The sequence below is a fragment of the Staurois parvus genome, unplaced genomic scaffold, assembly GCF_062004578.1.
Source record: "Staurois parvus isolate SC_StPar_1 unplaced genomic scaffold, SC_StPar_1.0 ptg000619l, whole genome shotgun sequence".
Lineage (NCBI taxonomy): Eukaryota > Metazoa > Chordata > Amphibia > Anura > Ranidae > Staurois > Staurois parvus.
Window position 1 is genome coordinate 831054 of NW_028318415.1, and position 8827 is coordinate 839880.

Here is an 8827-nt window from a genome sequence, read left to right on the forward strand (position 1 = left end):
ATGGGAACAATCCTTAAATGAAAGGTATAGCCTGACACTCAAAGAAGAAATTTCAGGAAATGTTCAATTAAAACAGATAATGCAATCCATTGAGCAAGAAAGATAAAAAAAGTAGTAGTATAGAGAAAAAAATAGCACATATACTAACTGAATTAGAACTGGATTGTGTGTATGTGTGCATGCTATGACCTCAGGCTTACCAGTCTAAGGAATCTTGTTCAGCAATTTTATATTTACCGTTGACCACTGATACCAAAGCAGTCTACTCAGTGAATTAGATATAATTGACCGGCAAATTATCAAAGCACCACAAAGCCCTATTAGACTATAAGGAAACCATCTGAAAAAAAGAAAACTCTGGGACTTTTCAGGTGCTACAATTAAGGTAATAACTTTATACAACAACTTTCTAAAGGGATTTTATTTTACATAAATATAAAAGCATAAACAAAAGCATGGCAGAGGTCCACAGAATAAACAGACAGCAGCAAATTTTACATAAACACCTGCCACACATATAACTTCAATAACCCACTGATCAGTGTTCATATCTTTACAATTCTGAACACAAGAGTCCTTTCTTTTCAGCTAAAACTGATTTTTACAGTGGGATGGAGACAATATTCAAGGTGTTTCCCACACCACAATAATCTCCTTTATCATACATAAAAACAATACATCAACCTATTAGCTTAGGTTCTCTGCGATTTTGAAGGACAGATGCAGTGCAATTTTGATGCATATTGCTAAAAATGTATAAGACTGGAAATCACACCTGAGCCACACTGAAAATCGCACATGACTCTTTAAAATCACACACCGCATATATGTGAAAAGCCACAGTAGCAAACAATGATTTTTCAAATGTCTTTTCAAATGCGTTCTAAAACACATCAGAAATCACATATATGTGAACCAAGGCTTAGCAGACCCGCACTGTATTCCAATTCAGGAGAAAATAGAGGACATAAAAAGGATCTCGAGCCAGCAAATAACACAAAGAAGTCTGTCCATCATATTCCAATCTCTGCAAGTGTCCATAAATTCAGATAGTAACAATTCACAATGCAACTTAGGCGTTTGATCCACTTTCTTTGCTGGGGGTCCACTGGACAAACTTTTTTCCTTCCGTCTTTTACCTCCAGAAACCACGCCATATTAATCATAATTGAGAGTCTTATGTCCACCACATTGAGAATTTTTACTATTAACTAAATATATGAACACTCAGAGATTGGAATATGATTATGGACAGACTCATTTGCGGTTTTTGCTGGCTCTGGAAGTCCAGAATCCCTCTTTATATCCCCTACTATTTTTTCCTGAATGGGATTACAGCGTGGGTCTACTACTTGGTTGATGTATTCTCTCGTATCTACAGTATATGCTCTCCATATTTCCTAATGAAGCAGATCTTTGGAACCAAAAAAATATGCTCCCTTTTCCACTGCAGAAATCAGTTTCAGCTAAATAGAAAGAACTCTTATGTTCAGAATTGTGAAAATACAAAAACTTGCTGATCGGTGGGTTATTGAAGGTATACATTGACCAGCCATAACTTTATGACCACTGAGAGGTTAACTGAACACTGATTATCTTGTTATGATTGGTGGGATATATTAGGCAGCAAGTAAACATGTTGTTCCTGAAGTTGATGTGTTGAAAGAAGAAAAAATGGGCATGGCAGCTTGTTGTGTATGGGGCTTTGTAGCAGTAGACTGATCAGGGTGCCCATGCTGACCCGTGTTCACAACCAAAAGTACCTACAATCGCCATGTGAGCATCAGAACTGGTCCACAGAGCAATAGACGAAGGTGGCATTATCTGATGAATCACATTATCTTTAAATGATGTGGATGGCCGGGTGCATGTGTGTCATTTATCTGGGAAAGAGATGGCACCAGGATGCAGTACGGAAAGAAGGCAAGCCTGTAGAAGCAGTGTGATGCTTTGAGCAATGTTTTGATGGGAAACCTTAAGTCCTGCCATTCATGTGGATTTTACTGTGACACATACCACTTGCCTAAACATTGTTGCTGACCAAGTACACAGCTTCATGGAAATGGTATTCCTTTATGTCAGTGGCCTCTTTCAGCAGGATACTGCACCCAACCACAGTGAAAAAATGATTCAAGAATGGCTTGAGGAACACAACTTCAAGGTGTTGATTTGGCTTCCAAAAATCTCAATCTAACTGAACATCTGTGGGATGTGCTGGAAAAACAAGTCCAATCCATGGAATCCCCACATTGCAACTTACAGGACTTAAAGTGGTTGTAAACCTTAGACATGAAAACAAAGCACATCCTTCTATATGGTTTACTTGTCTCTGTCCAACGCACTGACTGTGATTTCTCTCCACTGCCTTACTCATCTGTTATCAGCATGAGTTCTGACAGCTTTTCCAGACTAATTGGCAATGAGGGAAGAGAGCTCCAGCACACAGCCTGTGATTCACATCCTCAGCTGTGCATGTTCCCTGTGTACTGTGTGAATAGGTGTGTGTCCTTTTCCTCCAATCAGGCCTCAGAGCTCTCCTCACTGGGCTCTGTAGTGTGTGACTTCAGATTCCGGCCACCTGTTTTTCAGTGTTAAGGGATTCTGTGTAAAATCTGTGTTTAAGAAGCCTGCACAGAAGAAATTTCTAGATTATCAGGTACAACTTACAGTATGTAAGAGGATTTGTTTCATCTCTGTGCATCACCTGAGGTTAGTCACTTCACTGGGTATATGTAACGGTTTTCAACCATTTTAAAGGATCCGTTACTGATGGCTTTGTGCCTGATACCATAGCATAGTCTAGTGGAGTCCATGCCTTGATGGGTCAGGGCTGTTTTGGTGGCAAAAGGGAGACCTACTCAATATCAAGTAGGTGATCATAAAGTTATGGCCGATTGGTGCATATGTGGGGATTGTTTATGTATTATTCTATTCAGGGTGGATTTGATTTAAATCAAGTTGATTTAAAGCACTAGTAAAAAGGCTCAATTTATATATCATAATTTTTAAAAGAGCAACTCTGTCCCGCAGAGGCTCCTCTGACCCGCTGTTGACTCACTGACAGTCCCATTCACTTTAATGGGATGGCTGGTGATGTGGCAGTGACACAACAAGGTGAGGGACATGGCAGCAGCAGGCGAGTGGATGCCCACTAACAGGCACTGCCACGATGGATCTAAAATTATAGGTATCCAACTCATTCTTGCTGGTAGTTAGAATCTTTAATATTTGTAAACCAAAAGAAAGTTTCCTTTTTAGAATAAGCTGTCAGGTTAGTGAAACAGTGATATCAGAACCGCTTTCAGGTTAATAGGTAAATCACGCATAGCTGGAGAACTACTCAGTTCTTTTATTTCATGTTTTTTCTCATGGTTACTGTAAAATTGTGAGAATGCATCAATGCAGTGCATGCTATCTCAGCTTGCAGAGCTTGAATTCATTGAATGAGTTTACCAAAAATGTAAATATTGCAGAAGATACAGCCTCATGCTACATAACTAAGCTCCATTTCATGATGAATAAACTAAATTATTAATGTATCTTAAATAGAAAAGTATCTTTAGATAGATTTTTACTCCAAAAGCATTTTATTAAAATAAATTTCACAAAAATAAAAAAAAAAAATTGATTTTTATCCACCCTGATTCTATTGGATATGTATTGCTAAAATGTGTTGTCTATGGTATTCCTCCAAGCCATTTTATGTGTTGTCAAATTCATGTAAAAAAAATAAAAAAATAAATAATAGTGGAACTAAACCCTTCTATTCTTTTCAGCCAAGGAAGCTGCCATCTTAGCCTCTGTTTGATCTGAAACTACCATGGTGCTGCACATGTGATCATTTGGGATATCAGCCATTTGATGATTTGACAGTTTGGTTGAGAGCAGAAGCCTATGTGACAGTTAGCGTTTCCAGCATGCCGGGAATGTAACTTTTTTTTTAAACCTTGTCAATGGGTTTAGTTCCGCCTTAAACGCAGAACCTGAAAAGTCAAAAGGGGGTAACTGATCAACACTGGAACAGAATCTGGACCAGCTGTGCATGACAGCTTCTTCAGTTAAGCTTTGAAAATGAAAAATAGAATATGACTGGTTGCCAGGCCAAGCTGCGTCAATTTTGATAAATTAATTTCCCAGAGTTTTTTTTTTTTCAGAATATTTATAAACTACACGGAAAAGTAGTAATCAAACCTTTTAATGACCATTTTACTTCTATATATAGTTACAGTCAGGTCACACATAACAGAAATGTGTTTTTTCAAGCCTAGAGTCAGCCAAAACAACCCTACTCTAATCTACTCTATAAAATAAAAAAATAGTTTTGTAATTTTATTGTAACCTTCCATCATCTATCTAGAAATGAAATATACAGTCAGGTCCATAAATATTGGGACATTGACACAATTCTAACATTTTTGGCTCTATACACCACCACAATGGATTTGAAATGAAACGAACAAGATGTGCTTTAACTGCAGACTGTCAGCTTTAATTTGAGGGTATTTACATCCAAATCAGGTGAACGGTGTAGGAATTACAACAGTTTGCATATGTGCCTCCCACTTGATAAGAGACCAAAAGTAATGGGACAGAATAATAATCATAAATCAAACTTTCACTTTTTAATACTTGGTTGCAAATCCTTTGCAGTCAATTACAGCCTGAACTCTGGAACGCATAGACATCACCAGACGTTGGGTTTCATCCCTGGTGATGCTCTGCCAGGCCTCTACTGCAACTGTCTTCAGTTCCTGCTTGTTCTTGGGGCATTTTTCCTTCAGTTTTGTCTTCAGCAAGTGAAATGCATGCTCAATCGGATTCAGGTCAGGTGATTGACTTGGTCATTGGATAACATTCCACTTCTTTCCCTTAAAAAACTCTTTGGTTGCTTTTGCAGTATGCTTTGGGTCATTGTCCATCTGCACTGTAAAGCGGCATCCAATGAGTTCTGAAGCATTTGGCCGAATATGAGCAGATAATGTTGCCCAAAACACTTCAGAATTCATCCTGCTGCTTTTGTCAGCAGTCACATCATCAATAAATACAAGAGAACCAGTTCCATTGGCAGCCAAACATGCCCACGCCATGACACTACCACCACCATGCTTCACTGATGAGGTGGTATGCTTAGGATCATGAGCAGTTCCTTTCCTTCTCCATACTCTTCTCTTCCCATCACTCTGGTACAAGTTGATCTTGGTCTCATCTGTCCATAGGATGTTGTTCCAGAACTGTGAAGGCTTTTTTAGATGTTGTTTGGCAAACTCTAATCTGGCCTTCCTGTTTTTGAGGCTCACCAATGGTTTACATCTTGTGGTGAACCCTCTGTATTCACTCTGGTGAAATCTTCTCTTGATTGTTGACTTTGACACACATACACCTACCTCTTGGACAGTGTTCTTGATCTGGCCAACTGTTGTGAAGGGTGTTTTCTTCACCAGGGAAAGAATTCTTTGGTCATCTGCCACAGTTGTTTTCCGTGGTCTTCCGGGTCTTTTGGTGTTGCTGAGCTCATCGGTGCGTTCCTTCTTTTTAAGAATGTTCCAAACAGTTGTTTTGGCCACACCTAATTTTTTTGCTATCTCTCTGATGGGTTTGTTTTGTTTTTTCAGCCTAATGATGGCTTGCTTCACTGATAGTGACAGCTCTTTGGATCTCATCTTGAGAGTTGACAGCAACAGATTCCAAATGCAAATAGCACACTTGAAATTAACTCTGGACATTTTATCTGCTCATTGTAATTGGGATAATGAGGAAATAACACACACCTGGCCATGGAACAGCTGAGAAGCCAATTGTTCCATTACTTTTGGTCCCTTAACAAGTGGGAGGCACATATGCAAACTGTTGTAATTCCTACACCGTTCACCTGATTTGGACGTAAATACCCTCAAATTAAAGCTGACAGTCTGCAGTTAAAGCACATCTTGTTTGTTTTATTTCAAATCCATTGTGGTGGTGTATAGAGCCAAAAATGTTAGAATTGTGTTGATGTCCCAATATTTATGGACCTGACTGTATATTTCATTTCTAGATAGATGATGGAAGGTTACAATAAAATTACAAAACTATTTTTTTATTTTATAGAGTAGATTAGAGTAGGGTTGTTTTGGCTGACTCTAGGCTTGAAAAAACACATTTCTGTTATGTGTGAAGTTTTTTTTGTGTTTTTTTGTTTAAATTATGACTTGTACTGCATGCACAGTTCAGTGTACAATGAATGGACTGCATGCCGTTTGTATTATTATAAAAGTGACATAACATGTGTCCTCTGCAATAAAAAGAAGCCCGCTCACAGTCTTAGAAAATAGGTTACTTCCATTTTAAGACTGGGTTCACATATGTGTGGAGCCAGGTTCAGTGTGATTTGTAAAAAGAGTCCTACGCAGTTGCATTCAGTACTTCAGGGGCAAATTTATTTAAGTGTATGACACTGGAAGTCACACCTGACTCTTTTTAACAAAAAAGCACTGTAGACATGTGTGAACCGGCTCCATAGAAAGCCGGTTTCGTTCATGTCGTGCGAATCTGATGTGGTTCAAAACGCATCTAATTCACATATATGAACAGGCGTTTAAGGAGAAGTATGGCCATAGCTCTTTTGGCTCTACTTATCCTGTGGGTCACAGGAATGCACCTAGTTCTGCACTCCTGTGACCTAGTTTCAGCCAAAAGTGGGCTAACATCCACTGTAAGCTTATGTCACACAGCCTGTCTAGGCTCTGGAGAGATCCCAACAATAATGTTGGGATCCGCCTAGATGCCTGACCAGCAGCAGACTCAGCCTCTCAGCACACCACTGACAGCCTGAGCCAGCTGCTCCTGCCCCCTTCATAGTCCGGTGGTCCAGTGAGCACTGGAGGGGCAGATCACAGTGACCACTCTGCGTTCACAGTGTACCCGCAAACTGATCGATCAGCAGTCTGATCGCTTATTTCCCAGTGCAGAGCCAGCAGAGGACAGATGTAGTACTGTATCCACACCTGTGAGACTATACCTTCTAAATGGGTCTTTACATCCAGGGGGTGGCTTCTAGAGATCAGGTGCTGTCTATGACTGCGATCACTGTGTTCAGCTGGCCCTCTCATCAGAGGAACATCAGCTGTCCATAGACTTATGTGTGCATTAAAGTGGCAGTAATCTCTCATTTCTATTTTTACCTACAGGTAAGCTTAGACTAAAACGTACCTGTAGGCAAAATGAATATCTCCTAAACGTGCACCATTTACGTCATATTTTGCAGAGCTGCAGCCAATGTCATCACCGGCGCATGCGCTCTGAAGGGACAACATACCTGTGCCGTTCCTCCAGAGTTGTGTGCCGTGACCGACACTCGAGTGACATCAGCCATTCAAGCAGCTGCAACCCAGGAACCTGGAAAGAAGACTTGTTTATGAACAAGTTCATTACCACATTAAAGCTCACCCTGTTTGTCGCTGTTCATATTGACTGCATGGGCAACAAGAGGTTGAGGAAATCCAGGAACATTTTATACCCCATGCAGTGGGGCTGTGTCTGCACTGCATGAGTTAAAGCGAAGCTCCACCCAAAAGGGGAAGTTCTGCTTTAAGGACCGCTTCCCCTCTCCCCATTAAGGATTGGCACCTTTGGGGGGCGGCTACCCAAATTTGACAGGTACCCGCTCCCACCTCCGGTCCAATTGCCTAGGCAATCGGAAGGTGTCCTCCCTCCCGCCTTTTGGGACATGTAACAGGTCCCAGAAGACTACAGGACCATTCATGAAGCGCAGCGCTACTTGTACAGTGGGTACCTGGCTGTGAAGCTGCAAGCTATCACAGATGGGTGTCCACACTGAAGATGCCCGCCACCTGGAATACAGGATGGCCAGTGAAACAGGCTGCAGTGGACACACCGTGGGATCGAGGCACAGGTAAGTGGCTGTTTTATAAAAGTCAGCAGCTACGGTTTTTGTAGCTGCTGACTTATTTTTTGACAGCGTGAGTGGAACTCCACTTTAACTTCTCATTTTTGTCTATGCTGATCCTCTGAACGCAAGACTGGTCTCTGCCGATCCTGACCCCCCCCCCCAGCAGTCTAGTGCATGGAATGTCCCTGACATGACACCCACAGACATACTCTGGATGTTAGGACAGAAGAAACAGTCCATCATTGGACATTGGGAGGAGCATTGTTTTCCAGAGGATCGAAGGATCGGGTAAGTATAGCTAGTCTGTGTGTCCCTGCCGAGTAATTAACCCATGCCATGCAGGCACAGCATTACTGCATGGGGGAAAAAATTGCCAGAGTTCCACTTTAAAATGAAAGCTGTGGTCAGGCAATGGCAGAAGGCTGGCAGTGTCCTCAGAGCCTCCCAGCCCTGTCAGTGTGAGTACTGTGCTGTACACTCCTCAGTCTGGAATGAAGAGCATTCTAGGTCCAGTACCAATACACAGAGCCCCCCCAACATGAAGAGACAGCCTCCCTCCCTGCCAGGCTGTGTATATGAATGGCACGGCCGGGCCGCACACACCTGCTTATAAAGTAATCGTCCGCCCGAGCTCTCGGCGCTGCAGTGGGCTCAGCTTCCTCATACAGCACCCTGAGGAGAGAGGACACGAATCTAGAGTGCGCTGGAAGGGCCGAAAATCAAGGCAAAGCGGTTCAAATGAAGGCGGCCATCTTGGGACTTCCCGTCAGACACTGCGCGGCGGGAGAGCCTCCAATGTGGTGACGATAATGGAAGTGTATGGGAGACATCTTTCTACAGGCGGAACCCATAACATTGCACTTCCTGTAACAAAATGTCAGTGGGCATGACCCGTTCTAGCTTAGCACCGCCCCTCAGCAGAAGCAAGACCCTTCCAGT

The 8827-nt window shown here is 41.8% G+C and overlaps 1 protein-coding gene across 3 annotated transcripts in view; it reads right to left on the reverse strand.

Annotated features, from left to right (window-relative positions):
- Nucleotides 1–8678, reverse strand: part of ANAPC1 (anaphase promoting complex subunit 1) — a 129395-nt gene extending 120717 nt beyond the window's left edge. Inside the window, exons 1-2 of one of the 3 annotated variants that reach the window (XM_089693257.1) lie at nucleotides 8492–8677; nucleotides 7295–7374 (exon numbers count right to left, since the gene is read on the reverse strand). The gene's annotated coding sequence lies outside the window, so the exon portion shown is untranslated. Of the gene's footprint in view, nucleotides 1–7294; nucleotides 7375–8491 lie in introns of all 3 variants that reach the window. The other 2 variants (XR_016315402.1, XM_089693256.1) reach the window with 2 other exon arrangements.
- Nucleotides 8679–8827: the final 149 nt, after the last annotated feature.